This window comes from Antechinus flavipes, chromosome 1 (genome assembly GCF_016432865.1).
Source record: "Antechinus flavipes isolate AdamAnt ecotype Samford, QLD, Australia chromosome 1, AdamAnt_v2, whole genome shotgun sequence".
Taxonomy (NCBI): Eukaryota; Metazoa; Chordata; class Mammalia; order Dasyuromorphia; family Dasyuridae; genus Antechinus; species Antechinus flavipes.
The window spans coordinates 602,705,274-602,723,904 of record NC_067398.1 but is presented as its reverse complement, the minus strand read 5'-3'; positions in this window follow the sequence as shown (position 1 = coordinate 602,723,904).

The window sequence follows — 18,631 nt, the reverse complement described above, 5'->3', positions numbered from 1 at the left end:
TCCCATTTTTCTTCTAGCTCTCTTGTGAGAGCCTTTTTAATTTCCTCCATGAGATTCATCTGTGCTGAGGAACAGATGATCTCCTCCTTTGGGGATTCACCTGGAGACAGTCTGTTTTTAGTCTCCTCAGGGTTTAGAGTCTGCTCTCTATCTGTATAGAAGCTGTCAAGGGTTAAAGTCCTCTTCAATTTTTTGCTCATTTTGTCAAAGAATCAAAGACAAACTCACAAAGAAAAAAAGAAAAAAAAAAAACAAAACAAAAACCTAAATAGAGACTGCTTTCTTTGAGAGAGGGACTGGGTGGTGTTACCAAGCTTCCTCTACAGACTGCGGGGGCAGCAGTGAGGCATTAGCAGGACTGTGCTGCGCCTGTGCTCTGAGACTCCGAGAGTTTGCTGAGACACTGTGGGGGAGTGGTGGCCTGGTCCAGAGATACTCCAGTTGTTTAAGGTTGTATTCTTCACCCCCCACCCCGCCCCGGTGTTTTTAGCTTCTCTGCTGGGCTGCTGACTTACTGCCAGGGCAAAGTATCCAATCCTGTAGCAAAGCTCTCCCCGCAGAGATGGCTGCGATCACACCCCACCCCTTCTCCAGTCTGCTTTCATGCTCTCACTGTCGCTATCCTCAGTCTGCGCCCAATCTAAAACTGTCCCCACCCTCCTTTCCTGGCAAATCTCAAGGATGGCTTCTCTTGGTAACTATTTGTAGGTTTTTTTCAGTCAAGCATTAATTCAGAGGCTTTTAATGAAATGGATAGTGAGAGAAAACGTGGAGCTACACAGCTATGTGCCTCCTCTCCGCCATCTTGGCCGGCGAGTAGCAGAATCCTCCAATTCTGATTTTCAATGAAGTGTTTTCTTTACTCACTTTTTTATATCTTTTTCTAATTGTCCAATTAAGTTTTTAAGTGAGTTATTTTGTTCTATGGAATTTTTTTCCATTTCACCAATTTTATTTTTTAGAGAGCTATTTTCTTTTTCCAGTTTACTAATTTTGTTTTCAAGTATTTGATTTCTTTATCCACTCTGTCTTTAAATGAGTGGGATGACTTATCCAGACTCTCTTGCCAAACTTCCCTTTTCTTTTCCCATTTTTCTTCTAGCTCTCTTGTGAGAGTCTTTTTATTTTCTTCTATGAGAGTCTTATGTGTTGAGGACCAGTTCATATCCCCCTTTGGGGATTCATCTGGAGACAGTCTGTTTTTAGTCTCATTCAGGGTTTAAAGTCTCCTCTCTATCCATATAGAAGCTATCAATGGTTAAAGTCCATTTAAATTTTTTTGCTCATTTTGTCAGAGAAGAATCAAAGAAGACAAACTAACAACAACAACAACAAAATGCAGTTTGCTTTCTTTTTTTTTTTTGGTGGGGGGGGTCCTGGATGGTATTACTGAGATTCCTCTACAGACTGTGGGGGGATGGAGGGGAGCAGCAGCAAGGCACTGGTTAGAACAGCAATGGCTGCACTGCCTTTGCGCTCTGAGACTCTGAGAATGTGCTGAGATACTGTGGGTGGGTGTGGCCAGATCTGAAAGATGCTAGCTTTTTGGGGCTATAGTTTTTACCCCCTGTGTTTTTAGTTTCTCTTTTTGTCTGCTGGCTTGCTGCCAGGGCAAAGTAGCCAATACTGTAGTAAAGCTCTCCCCACAGAGATGGCTGAGATCACACCCCAACCCCTTCCAGTCTGTTCAGTGTGAACTGCCTGCCTTTCTCTCACTGCTGCTGCTTGCCCTCAGCCTGTGCCCAGTCTAACCATTGCCACCCTCGAGCAAAAACAGACCTTTTCTGCCGAATTTCAAGGATGTCTTCTGTTGGTGATTATTTGTGGGGTCTTTTTTCAGTCAAGCACTAATTCTGGGGCTTGTCTTGAAATAAATTCTGAGAGAAAACATAGAGATTAAGTAGATGTGTGCATCCTCCCTGCCATCTTGGCCTGAAGTAGACTATTATTATTTTTTAAAAGGGGCAATATATTCCAGGGGAATAGAGTTATTATGCAAACCAGAAGACTTAGATTCTATTCTTGTCTCTCCTAAGTTGTACAGCCTCTTGATCTTTAGCTGAGTCTCATATTCTTCATTTGTAAAATAAACCTAATACAGCTTCTGCTCTTTCTCTCTCATTGCATTAAAGTTTTATAGGAACCTCCATGACTTTTAGCACTTAATTAAACCTCCTTGACGATAGGTTTCTTCATCTATTAAGTGAATGAATTGGATTCCATGGCTTTTAAAGTCTCCTCCAACCTTAGAGCTATGATCACATGTAATAGAAAGGATTTCCCAAATAAATAATGGGCTACATGAATAATGACAAAATGATTGATAGGAAATACCTTAAATACATCCCAAATATTTGTACTTTATTAATGCAATTATTTCATGCTTTAATAGATGATTTAAGAAGATATTTTATCCAATCAAAATAATCACTTGATAATCAACATTCAGGTAACAATCTATATTGAAATATGTACATCTGAATATATGTGTGTGCCACCAAACATGAAAATTTGGTAATTATCAGCTGTATCTAAAGTGAATACTCCCTTCAACAATGTAAGTAGTCACTAGACTGACATAGCAAATAATGCTATAGATCTTCTAGAGACACAAAAAGATAAAATAACTTGACCAACATTAATAGATGTCAGAAGCTAGAGTTGAATCCAGCTCTACCTGACTTTGAACCCAGTAATCTAACCATTATATACCATAGTATGTCAAAATGTTGTTTAGTATATACATGCTTACAAAACATTTTTGATAATTTTTTGACTTTTCCACCATATTTCACCAATGGTATCTCCCCTTTTCAGTTTTCATTTGTGTGTTGTCTTTCTTCCCTATGGCTGTAAGAATTGTCTTTTTTTATATTTATACCCTCAACACATAAAAAAATTCCTGACACATAGTATGTGCTATGTGTGTGTGTGTGTGTGTGTGTGTGTGTGTGTGTGTGTGTGTGTAATCAGCAATAAGAAAAAGGCAGAACTGTGGTAAGTAGGCAGAAAATCTGTAAAGATAGGGATTACTATAGGGTTACTATAAAATGAGGATATAAATAATATATGATACCAGATTGTGAAGAATCTTGATGATCAATCAATGGAGTTTCAACTCTACTTTTCAGGCAACAAGTGGTCACTGATTTCAGTGGTCACTGAGTTAAAGAGCAATAAGAATAAATCAATTTGGTATAGAAAGTATAGGAAGATAGCCTAGAACACCCTGTGGATAATGTTTTTGGAGAATGGATTGGACTAGATGACCATGTCAGTGTATCCCAACTCTACTGTAGCTGTAAATTCTAATGTACTTGTACTCCTCTTCATCCTGGGTTTGCCACCCTGGACAGCAACCTTAATCTGAGAATAGGCAAAGAAACAGAATCCTCTAGCTGTGTGACCCTGGGCAAGTTAGTTAACTCCAATTGCTTCAGGAAAAAAAAGAAAGAAAAAGAAAAAAGAAAAAGAATACTGCCTTAGGGCTAGAAAAGAGATCTCCTGTAATCTTCTGACTAGTTGTTCAACCCTCTTACAGTCTGTGGGGTGAAATTTTCAGAAGCAGCTACAGTCATTAACACTGCTAATTCAGTTGCTCTCAAGACCTGACTCTGGTTTTCTGGAGCCTGGAATATGCTGGTATGGTCTGTATTCATTTGTGCTCCAATGTCACCCAAATGTGACAGACCATTCCTTTATACCTTCTAAATCGTTTTGGGCTGGTAAATTGTTTCAATCTATTTTTTGGGGGGGTTCTACCACTCTAGAATTAGTTTAGAGTCATTTTAAGGGTATTTTGAGAAGTTTGGGGTAGATCTCAGATAAATTACTAACTCTACTCCTCTACTCTGCCATCTTGGTTGTATCTTGTTTCTTGTATAATTCTAAGCTAACTTAATTTGTATCCCTTATACCGTATGTATGTACATCTTTACATATGCTATCTGTACATTGAAATACATATATCTATGTATTTATATATGTGTTATTTAGTATATACATGCTTACAAAACATTTTTGATAATTCTTTGACTTTTCCATCATATTTCACCAATAGTATCTCCCCTTTTCAGTTTTCATTCGTGTGTTGTCTTTCTTCCCTATGGTTGTCAGAATTGTCTTTTTTTATATTTATATGTAAATAATTGTATATGTGTGTATATGTGTAAATAATTATAGGAACATAGATGATAGATAGATTTTAGAGGCATTAACATATAGAGACCAAGGTGGATAATCTCATAATGTAATGTGGGTAATAAATCTTTCCCATGCATTTAATTTTTCATGGGTAAATGGTTAGGCCAAATGCTTCCAACTTATTATAGTTCTATCCAAAAACTCACTTTAATGTTTCAGAGCTTAGAGTTATCATCACAGTGTCAGCCACAGATAGAAGCATATGTATATCCCATTCTTTTAAAGAAAATTATGTTTTTTTTTTTGTCTCAAACCTAAATTTGCTTCTTTACAACTTCTATCTGTTGTTAGTCATGTCATTTCCTTGTTTGAATATGGCCTTCAATTAGGTGTTTGCTCAAAAATTGTCCACATATATATCTCTAAAAGTTAGTAAACATTGTTGGATCAACTTCTACCAATCATGCCATTGTAAAGATATAATATGCTATAGACTACCCTTTGAGAAAATTTGACTGTTCTCTATTAATTCTCTGAGAATACCTAACTGCCTGTATCTTTGGACCTAATTTTCATAATAATTTAATAAATATGTGCAAACCAACATAGATCCATACATGCTACTCACTTAGTTTTTTCACTTAGATTCCCTTAGATTATTTGCTAAGTCTTAGATCAAATGGAAACTTAGATAGCCTCATATACTTTTGTTATCTTTCCTTCCTTCAGATACATTGTGAACTGATCAATCTTTTGTTCTCTTTGGAAAGATATGTGCTTTATATTAATTTAACTCGAATTAAATTGGTACAATTGATATTATTGTCCTTTCTAGTGTTTATTAGTAATAGTCATTAACAATAACTCATTTAATCAGAAAAGGGTTAAGCAAAAAAGAGAGTTCCACCAAATTTCTTTTACAACATAAATATGATATTGATGCCTTACCAGGAAGAGAAAAATCAAGAAAATTACAAACTGATTTCTCTAATGAACAATATGAGATTTCCCCCAGGAATGCATGATATAAATGGATGAATAGAATGATAGAATGATTTCTCTACTAAAAACTATTTATTCAGTGTCATATCGGTCAGACTACCAAACATATTTCATAAAGTTACAAAAAAGTCCCACTTCATCTGGGAAAATAAAAAAGTCAAAAGAATCAATGAAAAACAAAAATGAATGAAGGTAACTTAGTTGTACCAGATCTCAAACTGAATTATAAAACAGTATTCATTAAAATAATCAAATATTGGCTAAGAAATAGAGTGGTGGGTAAGTGGAACAAATTTGGCACATGATACACAGTAGTGAAAGACCACAGTAATCTACTGTTTGACAAACATAGAGATCCAAGATTTGGGGGTAAAATGTGTCCACATTTGACAATTTTTTTTAGGAAAACCAAAAAGTAGCTGAGAGAAATTAGGTATAGATCCAAATCTCATACTGTATATGTTCAAAATTGATACATAATTTAGCCATAAAGGGTGATTTCATAAACAAATTAAGGAAATAATAGGGGAGAATTAATGACCAAACAAGAGATTAAAGCAGTATAGACTGTAAATTAAATACTTTTGATTATATAAAATTTAAAAGGTTTTGCACAAACAAAACATGCAGTCAGGATTAGGAAGAAAACAAGAAACTGGAGAAAAATACATCAGGTTTTTCTGACAAAGGCCTCATTTTTCAAAAATATAGACAACTGAATCAAATGTAATGTCATTTCCCAATTGATAAATGTTCAAATGATATAAATAGTTTTCAAAAGAAAAAAAAATTAAAACTATTCATAGTCATATAAAATGTTTTAAATCACTATTGATTAGAGAAATGCAAATTAAAACATAACTCAGGAAATATCTCCTAGCCTGCAGATTGTCTGATGTGAAAGAAAAGGAAAATGATAAATGTTGGAGAGGATATAGGTAAATTGAAAAATGAATGTGCTACTAATGGAGTTGTGATCTCATCCAAAACTAATTCAAACAATTTGGATATATATACCCAAAGGGTAATAAAATTGCATATACTATTTGATCCAGCAATACTACCCCAAAGAGATCAAAAGAAAAGGACTTATATTTACAAATACACATATAGACGTACACATGTATATAAATTTCACATATATGCACTCTTTTTTATGGTGATAAAGAATTTCAAGTTAAGGGATGCCAATCAATTGGGGAATGGCTGGATTTGTGGTATGTGATTATGATCAATATCTGTTGTGCTATAAGAATGATAACAAAGATGGTTTCAGAAAAACCTCTGAATACTTACATGTACTGATGCTGAGTAAAATGAGCAGATCCAGAACATTGTATACAGTACCAATAATATTGTTATAATGATCAATTGTTAATGACAGCTATTCTCAGAAATTGAATAATATGAGACATTTCAAAGGACATAAGAAAAAAGATGCTATATATCTCCAAAGAAAGAACTGGTGGAGTCTGAATGCAGATTGAAGCATATTACTTTAATAAAAACTTTATTATTCTTGTTTTATTGAAATGCGAAGCAGTCTACATTTTCTTTTGCAACATGACTAATATAGATATGTTTTACATGACTGCACATATATAATCTATATCAAATCACTTGCTTCTCCAGGAGAAAGGGAAAGAATTTGAAACTCACATTTTTAAATGAATGTTAAAAATTGATGTCTAGATTTAATTGATAAAAAAATTTTAAAAAGTTTAGATATAAAAAATTAACAGGTCAGGGTTGAGTCGATTCATTGGCATCATATAATTTTTCATTACATTTTTTTTCTATTTTTTTAAATTAATTTTGATCTTTGTGCTAACAAATGTTATCTAACACTATTCAAGTCACAGTTTAGGACAGATTCCTAATCATCAAAATAACATTTCCTTTGTGCTAAAATAAAACCATTTAAATTTTTATGATGTTATTTGATTGTTATCCTAATTAGTGTCTGTGTACTCTCTTCTCTGAGATAATAATTATGGGAGACATCCAGGGGTATGTTAGTAAATAATTAACAATTGCCTCAATAAAAAACAAAATATATGTACCACTTTTTAAATTTAATCTGCATTATTAATATTTCCTCCATCATTTTCTCAAGTCTAAACAACCAACAAAATAATAAATGAAACCCTTATTTTTAGCATTTGCTGGCTTTTGAGGAGTAAAGGCTCACACTAAGAATTTACCAATCGCATCTCCAGAGTTCCTGAGAACTGGAACTAGAACATCTTTGACATCTTCTATTGAAATGATCATGGAGGTTACAAAAGTTAACAATGAAGCCAAGAGAGAGTTGAGAAGAAAAGAAGAAGGTCAGGGATAGAGCCATTAAAATAATGACATTAATTTGTGAGTAAAAGGATAAGACACTAAGAAAGAAATCATGAAAGACAAGTACTTAGAGAGTTTCTGAAGGATTACATATTCCAACTCTGAATCAAAGCTATCCAAAAATCCCTACATATGAACAATATTGCTTCAGAATTATAATTTCAGAAATATTATTAATGCACATGTATTTAGAATTGTAAATTACTTTTAAAAACCTTCAAACAAGCCCTAAAAATTAAAAAGTACAAATATTATTATTCCAATTTTCACAAGAAAAGAGAAACTGGCCCAAATCACAGGTCTAATAAATAATTGAGGAAGGACTCAGATGAACATCTCCTGACTCTAAATTTAGATCTCTCTCCACTATTTTTCTATCATTTTACCAAAGTTCTAGATGCCAAGTCAAGATTCAAGCTATACTAAGAAGAGATATATTTTTGTTTTCAGACAGAGAAATATAAAAAAATAGATATAGATCACATTTATATAGATAGCACTTTAAAGGTTGCGCTGTGCTGAAAACCTCCTGAAAAAATTCCCAAAATGCAAATTAATTGGACTACCATAGCCAAATTTTAGAGTTCCCAAGTCAAGAAGAAAATACCACAAGAAGTCAGAAACAATTTAATTAGCTGGACTCACAGCTAATCACACTAGGATCACACAAGATTTAATAATTTCCATATTAGAGGAATGCAGGGCTTAGAATATATTACCAAAGGCAAAGGTATTAGGATTATAACTTAAAATAAACTACCTAGAAAAATGAACTGAAATCTTTCAGAGAAAAAAAAAAGATATTTAATGAAATAGGGAACTTTTAAGCTTTCCTGATAAAAAGAATAGAGATGAAGAGAAAATTTGTCATTAAAGCACAAAATGCAAAGTAAGCATAAAAAGTTGATTTTTTTTTCTTTTTTTGCTTCAGCTGAAGTTAAAAAGGAAGGTATAGCACTCGTGATCTCAGAACAAAAGTAAAAATGGATCTAATTCAAAGAAACAATCAGGGAAATTATATTTTACTACAAAAGTATCATTACTTTTAAAATGAAGTATATTTTATTTTTAATTATAGCAAGTCTCTCTAATAAAGACCTGATATCTCAAATATAGAGGGAACTGAGTCAAATTTATAAAAATAACAGCCATTCCCTAATTGACACATGGTCAAAAGATATGAATAGGTGGTTGTTAGAAAAAGAAATCAAAGCTATCTGGTCCTATGGGGAAAATTACTCTACACCAGTATTTATTAGAGAAATGTAGATTTTGAAAATTCTGAGATGGAATTTCATATCTATCAGAAATGCTAGAGGGCATGAAGGAAAAAAGTAGGTACACTAGTGAAATATTGGTAGAATTGAAAACTGGTTCAACAATTCTGGAGCACAATTTGGAATTTTCCCAAAGGACTATAAAACTTCATATCTTTTGAACAGAAATATCACTATTATTCTTTAGTCATTTCTGATTCTTTGTGGCATTATGAACCATATTGTCCATGGGGTTTTCTTAGCAAAGATACTGGAGTGGTCTACTATTTCCTTCCCCAGTGAATTAAGGCAAACAGGGGAACCCCCTCCTGGCATTCTAGTCTCTATCTTGCCAATTTTTTCATCTTTTAAGTTTTATTTGACTGATTATTAATGTCTCATTGAGTCATTCACTTCCATTTGTTTAATTCTAACTTTCTTCCCTAGAAAAGAGTGTAAAATATCTCACTGCAAAAAAAAAAAAAAAAAAAAAAAAACCTGACCAGGAAAATAGATCTAAGAGAGACAATTTAAGAATTATTGAACTACCTAAAAACTATGATGAAAAAACTAGATAACATTTTGCAAGAAGTCACCAAGGACAGTTGCCCAGATGCCCTAGAACCAGAGGATAAAATAGCCATTGAAAGAAGCCTACGATCACCTCTTCAAAGAAACCCTAAAATGAAAACTTCAAGTGATATTGCAGTTCAATTTCAAAATTATCAGATCAAGGAGAAAATACTGCAAATAGCCAGAAAGAAACAATTCAAATATCAAGAAGCCACAATCAGGATTGCCTAGCACCTAGCATCTTCTACTTTAAAGGACTGAAATGGCTGGGAATATAATATTCAAAGGGCAAAAGTATTTGGACTGCAGCCAAGAATCAACTATCCCAATTAAGCATTATCTTTCAGATGAACATTGAGTGAAACAGGGAAAATTCATTTATTTTTAATAAAAAGAACAGAGTTGAACAGAAAATTTGATCTTCAAATACAGAACTCAAGAGAAGCATAAAGAGGTTTAAAAAAAGGAAGAAAAATTATTTTTGAAGGTTAAAAAGTTTATATCCCTATGTGGGAAGATAGTATGTTTAACTCTTGAGAACAATATCTTTGTTAGTGTATATTTAGAGAGTGTAGATATAATTTGACTTCATTTTAATGATATTAAAAAAAAAAAAAAACTAGGGATAGAAAACGGATTGTACTGGAGAAAGAGGGAAGCAGAGTGAAAATGGGATAAATTACATCACAGGAAGAGGCAAAAAGGATCCATTACAATTGAAGGAAAGAAGGGAGAGGGATGATTGTGTGGTCATCAATCTCATTGAATTTGGCTCAAAGAAAAAATATCAAACCTTTTTTTATTTTTCATAGAGAACCACACTATAGGGAAGTAGGAGGGAAAAAGGGAAAGAAAATAAGGATGTTAATACAAGGAAGAACAGAAGTAGAAGAGGAAATTAATAAGAAAGAGGAAGGAGCTGTATGTATAAGGAGAAGGCAATTTGAAGGGGAGGGGCGGCGTTAGAAACAAAACATTGGGGAAAAGAGAAGAGGGAAAAAGGTATAACTTGGGGAAAACAAGATATCAGAAAATACATAGTAAATTTAACTGTGAATATGAATGGGCTGAATATGATGAGGTTTAGAGTGGTCTAGATTCCTGGTGGTCTAGAGGTTAGTGGCTATAAGAGAGTTATTAAGGGCCCATTAAATGGGCCACAAGTTTTAGGAGTGAAAGAATTCACTCATTCCTGAATATTAATTGCAAAAAGAAAGTTTATTGTTAAATTGAAATCGGTTTAACCAAAGACTGACTTCTATAGTGACAGATCTATGGAAAATAGAATTTTGCACTGAGAATGAACTCCTCAGTAGACAGAAAGTCCTGGCAGCTGAGTGAGCCACTGAGGTCCATCTGCAAAGACTTTAGTTGATGGAAACTTATTATACTGGGTGTCTTGGTGGGGTTGGGAAGCTGGAGCAGATAAGAATCAGTGGGGGCTGGGACAAACCCTTATCTCCTACTGGAATTCAAAGGGATGCTTTTTGACCAGGATTTGTGAATCAAAGGCTCTGGCATACAGGAAAGACACCATATCTGGCAAGGATATGCTTTAGCCAGAAGGGGCTGGGAATCTGAAAGGAATCACAGAACAATAGGACATACAGTTTCTTAAAGGGACCACAACCCACTTCAAATTTACTCATAAAAAGGTACCAGATAGTTGACTAAATTAAAATGTAGAATTTTCCAATATGTTGTTTACAAGAAACACATTCAAAGCAGAGTAATCCATACAGACTAAAGGTAAAAGGCTGGAGCAGAAAATAAAGTGCTTCAGCTGAAGTTAAAAAAAAACAAACAACAACAACAACAACAACAAACAAACAAACAAAAAAAAAAAAACAAAAAACAGGGGTAATGATCCTGATCTCAGATGAAGCAAAAGCAAAAATAAATCTATGAAAAGAAATAAGGAAGAAAACTACATTTTGCTAAAGGGTACCATAGATAATAAAATAATATCAATACTGAACATATCCATCCAAATTCTACGAAGAGAAGTTAAGAGAGCTTCAAGAAGAAATATCTAGCAAAACTATAATACTGGGGTATCTCAACCTTGTTCTATCAGAATTAGATAAATCAAACCACAAAATAAATAAGAAGTAAAGGTGACAAACAGAATTTTAGAAAAGTTAGGGGACATTTGGACAATTGGAGAAAATTGAATGGGGACAGAAAGGTATATATTAGGGCATAAAAACCTCAAAATCAAATGTAGAAAGGCAGAAATAATAATTTTTTTTCAGATCATGATGAAATGAAAATCATATGTAATAAAGGATCAGGGAAAAATAAATCAAAATGAATTAGAAATTAAATAATCAAATCCTAAAAATGAGCAGGTGAAACAACAAATCATAGAACAATTGATAATTTCATCCAAGAGAATGACAATAATGAGACAACATACCAAAATTTATGATATGCAGCTACAGCTGTTCTTAGGGGAAGTTTTATATCTATAGATACTTGCTAACATAAAATTGAAAAAGAAAAAATTAGGCATGCAAACTAAAAAAGCCAAACAAAGAACAAATCTAAAACCCACCATTAAATACTAAATTTGAAATTCTAAAAATAAAAGGGGAGATTAATAGAATTGAAAGTTAAAAAAAAAAAAAAAAAAAAACTATTGAACTTTTTTTTTTTCCTGAGGCATTTGGACTTAAGTAATTTGCTCATTGTGTTAAGTCTGAGACCAGATTTAAATTCAGGTCCTCCTGAGTACTTTATGCATTGCACCACCTAGCTGCCCTTAATAGTCCCATTTTAGAAAACTTACTAATCAGCTCTCAAAGAAGAAATCTCCAGGGCCAAATAGACTTACAGGTGAATTCTACCAAACATTTAAAGAACAATTACTTCCAATAGTACGCAAAATAATTGGATAAATAGGGAAAGAAGTCCAACCAAATTTCTTCTATGATGCAGATATAGTACTGATATCCAAAACAGGTAGGATCAAAACAAAGAAACAAAATTATAGATCAATTACCCCAATGCATATTGCTGCAAAAAATCTTGATAAAATATTGGTAATGAGATTAGAGCAAGTTATCACCAGGAGAATACACCATGACCAAATAGGATATATACCAGTAATGTAGGGCTGATTCAATATTAGGCAAATCATAACTGACTATATCAATAACAAATCATATAATTATCTTAATAAATGAAGAAAAAGCATTTGAAAAATTCATATTAAATTCATATTAAAAACACTAGAGAACATAAGAATAAATGGAGTTTTCCTTAAATTGATCAGTAGCATTAATTTAAAACCATCAACAAGCATCAAAGGTAATGGGGATAAACTGGAGCCATTCTCAAAGAGATCAGGGGGTAAAACAAAATTGCTCACTATCACTATTATTATTCAATATTATACTAGAAATGTTAGTTTCAACAATAAGAGAAGAAAAAATAAGGTAATTAGACTAGGTAATGAGGAAATCAAATTATCACTCTTTATAGATGATATGATGAGATACTTAGAGAATGCTAGAGAATTAACTAAAAAGCTACTAGAAGTTGCAGGATACAAAATAAATCTACATAAATCATCAGCATTTCTATGTGACCAACAAATTCCAAAAGCAAGAGATATAAGAGAAATTCCATTTGAAAATGCCTGTAGATAATTTAAAATATTTGAGAATCTACCTGCCAAGACAAAATCAAGGAACTATATGAACACAATTACAAAATGCTTTTTATGCAAATAAAATCAAATCTAAATAATTGTAAAACTACCAAGTGCTCATGGAGTGGCCAAACTAATATAATTAAAATGACAACTTTACTTAAATTAATCTATTTATTCAGTGCCACACCAGTACACCTGCCAAGAAGTGACTTTATAGAGATAAAAAAATATAATAACAAAGTTCATCTGGAAGAAAAAAAGTTCAAGGATTTCAAGGGAATTAATGGGAAAAAATGAAAAGGAAGATTGCCTAGTTATCAAAACCATTTTGGTACAGGCTGAAAAACAGATCTGAGAAATAGAACTTAGTATTTGACAAAAATTGTTGGAAAAATTGAAAAAAATCATATGGTAAAAACTAGGCACTAATCAACCTCTAATACCTTATAACAATACAAGGTCAAAATGAGTTCATGATTTAGACATGAAGAGTGATATTATAAACAAATTAGAAGAACAAAGGAGAGCTTACCTCTCAGATTTGTGGAGAAGGAAGGAATGTGTGGCCAAAGAAGAACTTGAGTACATTATTGAATGCAAAATAAATAATTTTGATTTTATTAAATTAAAAATGTTTTTGTACAAACAAAACCACTGCAGACAAAATTAGAAAGAAAGCAATAAACTGGGGAAAGACTTTAACAATAAAGGGTTATGACAAGGACCTCATTTCTAAAATATACAGATAATTGATTCAAATTTATAAGAATTCAAGCCATTCTTCAATTGATAGAAGTGAAAGAATTTGAACAGACAGTTTTTAGATAAAGAAATTGGAACCATTTCTATTTATATGAAAAAAATGCTCTAAATCATATTGATCAGAAAAATATAAATTAAGACAACTCTGAGGTATTACTACATACCTCTACGATTGGCTAGGATGACAGGAAAAGATACTGATAAAGGTTGGAGGTAATGTGAGAAAACTGGAAAACTAATACATTAGTAGTAGAGTTGTGAAATGATCCAACTGTTATGGAGAGCAATATAGAACTATGTCCAAAGGGCTATCAAACTGTGCATACCCTTTGATCCAGCAGTGTCTTTACTGGAACTGTATCCCAAAGAGATCATAAAAAAAGGGGAAAAGATGCATAGGTGCAAAAATATTTGTGGCAATCCTTTTTGTAGTGCCAAGGAACTGAAAACTGAGTGGATGCCCTTCAATTGTAGAATGACTGAATACCTTATGTTATATGAATCTCATAAAATATCATTTTTATAAAATAAATGATCATCAGGATGATTTCAAAAAGGCCTGGAGAGACTTACATCAACTGATGATAAATTAAGTGAGTAAAACGAAAAAGAACATTGTACATAGCAACAGCAAGACTATGCGATGATCAATTCTGATGGACATGGCTCTTTTCAACATTGAGGTGATTCAGGCCAGTTCCAAAAGATTTCTGATGGAGAGAGTCATCTGCATCCAGAAAGAGGACTCTGGGGACTGAATGTGGAACACAACATAGTATTTTTATATTTTTTTGTTGTTGATTTGCTTTCGGTTTTCTTCTCATTTTTTTTTTCTTTTTGATCTGATTTTTCTTGTGCAACATGGTAATTATAGAAACTTGTATAGAAAAATTGCACAAGTTTAACCTATAATGGATTACTTCCTTCTAAGGGAGGGAGTGAGGAGAAAGGAGGAAACAAATTTGAAATACAAAGTTTTGCAAGGGTTATGTAATACAATGATCAATTCTGTTGCATATGACTCTTTTTCAACAATGAGATGATTCAGGACAGTTCCAAAGGTTTTGTGATGAAGAGAGCCATCTGTACCCAGAGGGAGGACTGTGGATATTAAGGGTGGATCAAAACATACTATTTTCATTCTTTCTATTGTTGTTTGCTTGAATTTTGTTTTCTTTCTCATTTTTCCCTATTTTATCTGATTTTTGTTGTACAGAATAATAATTGTAGAAATATATATATATATATATATATATATATATATATATATAATATATATATATATATATATATATATGGAAGAATTGCACATATTTAATACATATTGGATTATTTGTCATCTAGGGAAGGAGGTTAGGGAATAGAAGGGAAAAAATAGGAACACAAAATTTTGCAAGGCCAAATGTTGAAAATTATTTGTGCATATGTTTGAAAATTTATGCATATGTTTTGAAAATAAAAAGCTTTAATAAAAAATCAAGTAATACATTTGGAAAATTAGCAAACAACAGAAAAAATTCTGACTATAGAAAATTATGATGACAAGTAAAATCAAAACACACACTCAGAAAAAAATCACAAAGTCACATTCTACATTCAGAGCACCCAGGAAAAAAATATGAATTCTTTCCAAGACATGAAAGAACACAAAAATGATTTTGAAAATCAAATAAGGAGATATAGAAGAAAATTGGAAAGAGAAATGAGAGTAATGCAAGAAAACATGAAAAATCAATAGCTTTGTAAAGGAGACATCAACAACCAAAAGAAAATAAAGAAACTTATACTTTAAAAAACAGACTAGGCCAAGTGGTAAAGCAGATGCAAAAAGTCAATGAGAAAGAGGATGCCTTAAAAAGCAGAATGGGTCAAATGAAAAAGGAGGCATTGAAGGGAAAAAAACTCCCTAAAAAGTATAATTGGTCAAAAGGAAAGAAGGTACAATTCACTGAAGAAAATAATTCCTTAAAATTTAGAATAGAAAAAATGGAAGCTGATGACTTTATTAAATCCAGAAACAATAAAGGAAAACTAAAAGAATAAAAAACAGATGCAGCTAGATGGCACAGTTGATAGAGCAGTGACCCTGAAGTCAGGAGAAGCTGAGTTCAAATTTGACCTTAGACACAATACTTCCCAACTTGTATGATCTTCGGCAAGTCACTTAACCCCAATTGCTTTAGCAAAAATAAAATTAAAAAAAAAAGACAATTTGAAATATTTCATTGAAAGAACATCTGACCTAGAAAATAAATCCAGAAGAGATAATTTAAAAATGATTGGATTATCTGAAAGCCATGATAAAAACATATATATATATACACAAACATATCATATCATCTTTCAAGTATTATCAAGGAAAACAGCCACCATAATATTCCATCAGATAATAAAGGTGAAATAGAAATTGAAAGAATCCACTGATCATCTTTTGAAAGAGATCCAAAAATAAATATTCTCAGGAATACTATAGCTATATTCCAGAGCTCCCAGATCAAGGAAAAAATATTACAGCAACTAGAAGGAAACAATTTAAGTATGTCATGGAAGTACAGTCAGGATAACACAAAATTTAGCAGCTTCTTCATTAAAGGATTGAAGTGCTTGAGATATGATGTTCTGGAAGGCAAAGACCTAGAATTACAAGCAAGAATCACCAACTAGCAAAAAACTGAGAATAATCATTCATGGGGATATGCAATGAAATAAAGGACTTTCAAGCATTCTTGATGAAAAGACCAGAGTTGAATAGAAATTTTAACTTTCAAATATAAGACTCAAGAGAAGCACAAAATGGTCAATAGATAAGGGAAATCATAAAGGAATTAGTAAGGTTAAACAAAATTAAAATGCAAATTAAAACAATTCTGAATTACTATCTTATGCCAATTATATTGGCTAATAGGACAGAAAAGGAAAATGAGAAGTTGTGGAGGTATTGTGTGAAAAATGAGACATTGATGCTTTGTTGGTAGGGTTGTGAACTGATTCACCCATTTGGGAAAACAATTTGAAACTATGCCCAAAGGGCTATAAAATCATGCATAGCCTTTGATCTAGCAATACAACTACTAGGGCTTTTCCCAGAAGAGATAAAAAACAAAAAAGAAAAGGACCTGTATATACAAAAATATTTAATGCAGCAAAGTTTGGAACTATGGAAATTCAGTTTAATGACTACAAGGTAAAATTAACAATGGAATAAAATGATACAATAAAACAAACGTGTTTAATGATGCTAATGCTCCTTATTTTTTCTCTGCCACTCTTGCATTTGTTTGATATACATTTTCTTTATGACTTTACCATTTCTTCATTTTGGTTAATAATGTTTTTATTGAATTCTGAAGGATTTTGTCTCCATATAGATAATGCAATATAGTAGGATGAGTTTACAGGTAATGATCTTTCACATCTACTATTTTATTGTTTTAACATAACAAGTGAATTACATTCACTTATTTCATTTGTAGCTAAAAACTAAAAATAACAAAAAATATTTGTGACTTCACCATTAATGAAACTAACAACTAAATCAAGGCAGAGAGGGAATGAATACCTGATAAGATTTTTAAAGGTACAAATTAGAAATATGATCCCATTTATCAAATTATTTCTTGGTGAATATCAGGGTTGCTAGACTGTCACAGTTATTATTATGTCCTTTAAATATTATATTAAAATGTTTTTTATGAGGGGCAGCTAGGTGGCATAGTAGATAGAGCACCAGCCCTGACTTCAGGAGGACCCGAGTTCAAATGTGACCTCAGACACTTAATACTTCCTAGCTCGATGACCCTAGGCAAGTCACTTAATCCCAATTGCCTCAGGGGAAAAAAAAACTTTTTAATGAAAGCCTAGTTGCTTTTATTTTACTTTTAAATTAAAAATATAAAGGGTTTATTAGAAACAAAAGATATATAGAGAGTTAAATCAAAAATCTCTCACTATTACAGGTTAAGTTTTTCCTTTTCTTTTTTTCTCACATGTAAAAAGAAGTTGAGTTTCACATTCTCTCCTTTCTCTCCCCAACCCCTTTTTAAAAAGGGAAGAAATTTGCTATATATTATACCTATGTAGTCATGAAAAACATATTTCCATTTTAGCTATGTTGCAAAAGTAAACAGACGAAAAGAGAAAAATAAAGATTTACAAGTATGATGTGATCCATCTGCATTCAGATTCTATCAGTTCTTTCTCTGGAGGTAATTAGCATTTTTTCATTATAAATCCTTAGGAATTCTCTTGAATCATTGTATAAATAGCAGTCATTTAGAGATGATCGACATAAAATATTATGTTACTGTGTATGATGTTCTGTTGGTTCTGTTTACTTCACTTTGCATCAGTTCATTTTTCTTATTAGGTTTTTTTATGAAAATGTCCTGATCATTATTTCTTAGGAAACAACAGTATTCATCAAAGTCACATATCACAAGTTTATAGATTAAATATTGAAGTTCAAGTGGATTCAATTTCTTACAGGTGTAGAGCAAGGTTGGAAAATGAAGCTATTTCTGGTTTAGGGATAAAGAGAAAGATTTTTTTAATCAGATTTTTTTTTTTATCTCTTTAGCTGCAAATGCAGATGAGAATGTCTGCATGTATGTTTATTTGGTGGTGAAGGTGGTGGTGGTGGTAGAGTCTTTTGTAGTTATATAGGTGTTCTAAGTTATTAACATTTAAATTAGTACTCTAAAACTAAATATAAACAAAATACTTTGTTATATGCTTACTATATATGCTTACTAACAAACCACTACTTAATCTATAGGTCTTCATTGAAAAAATAATATTCACAATAAACCATAAATGACTTGCTGCATTTTAAAATTATGAATAACTTGCAGCCCTTGCTGCATTGTAAACAACACAATCATTGCACTTT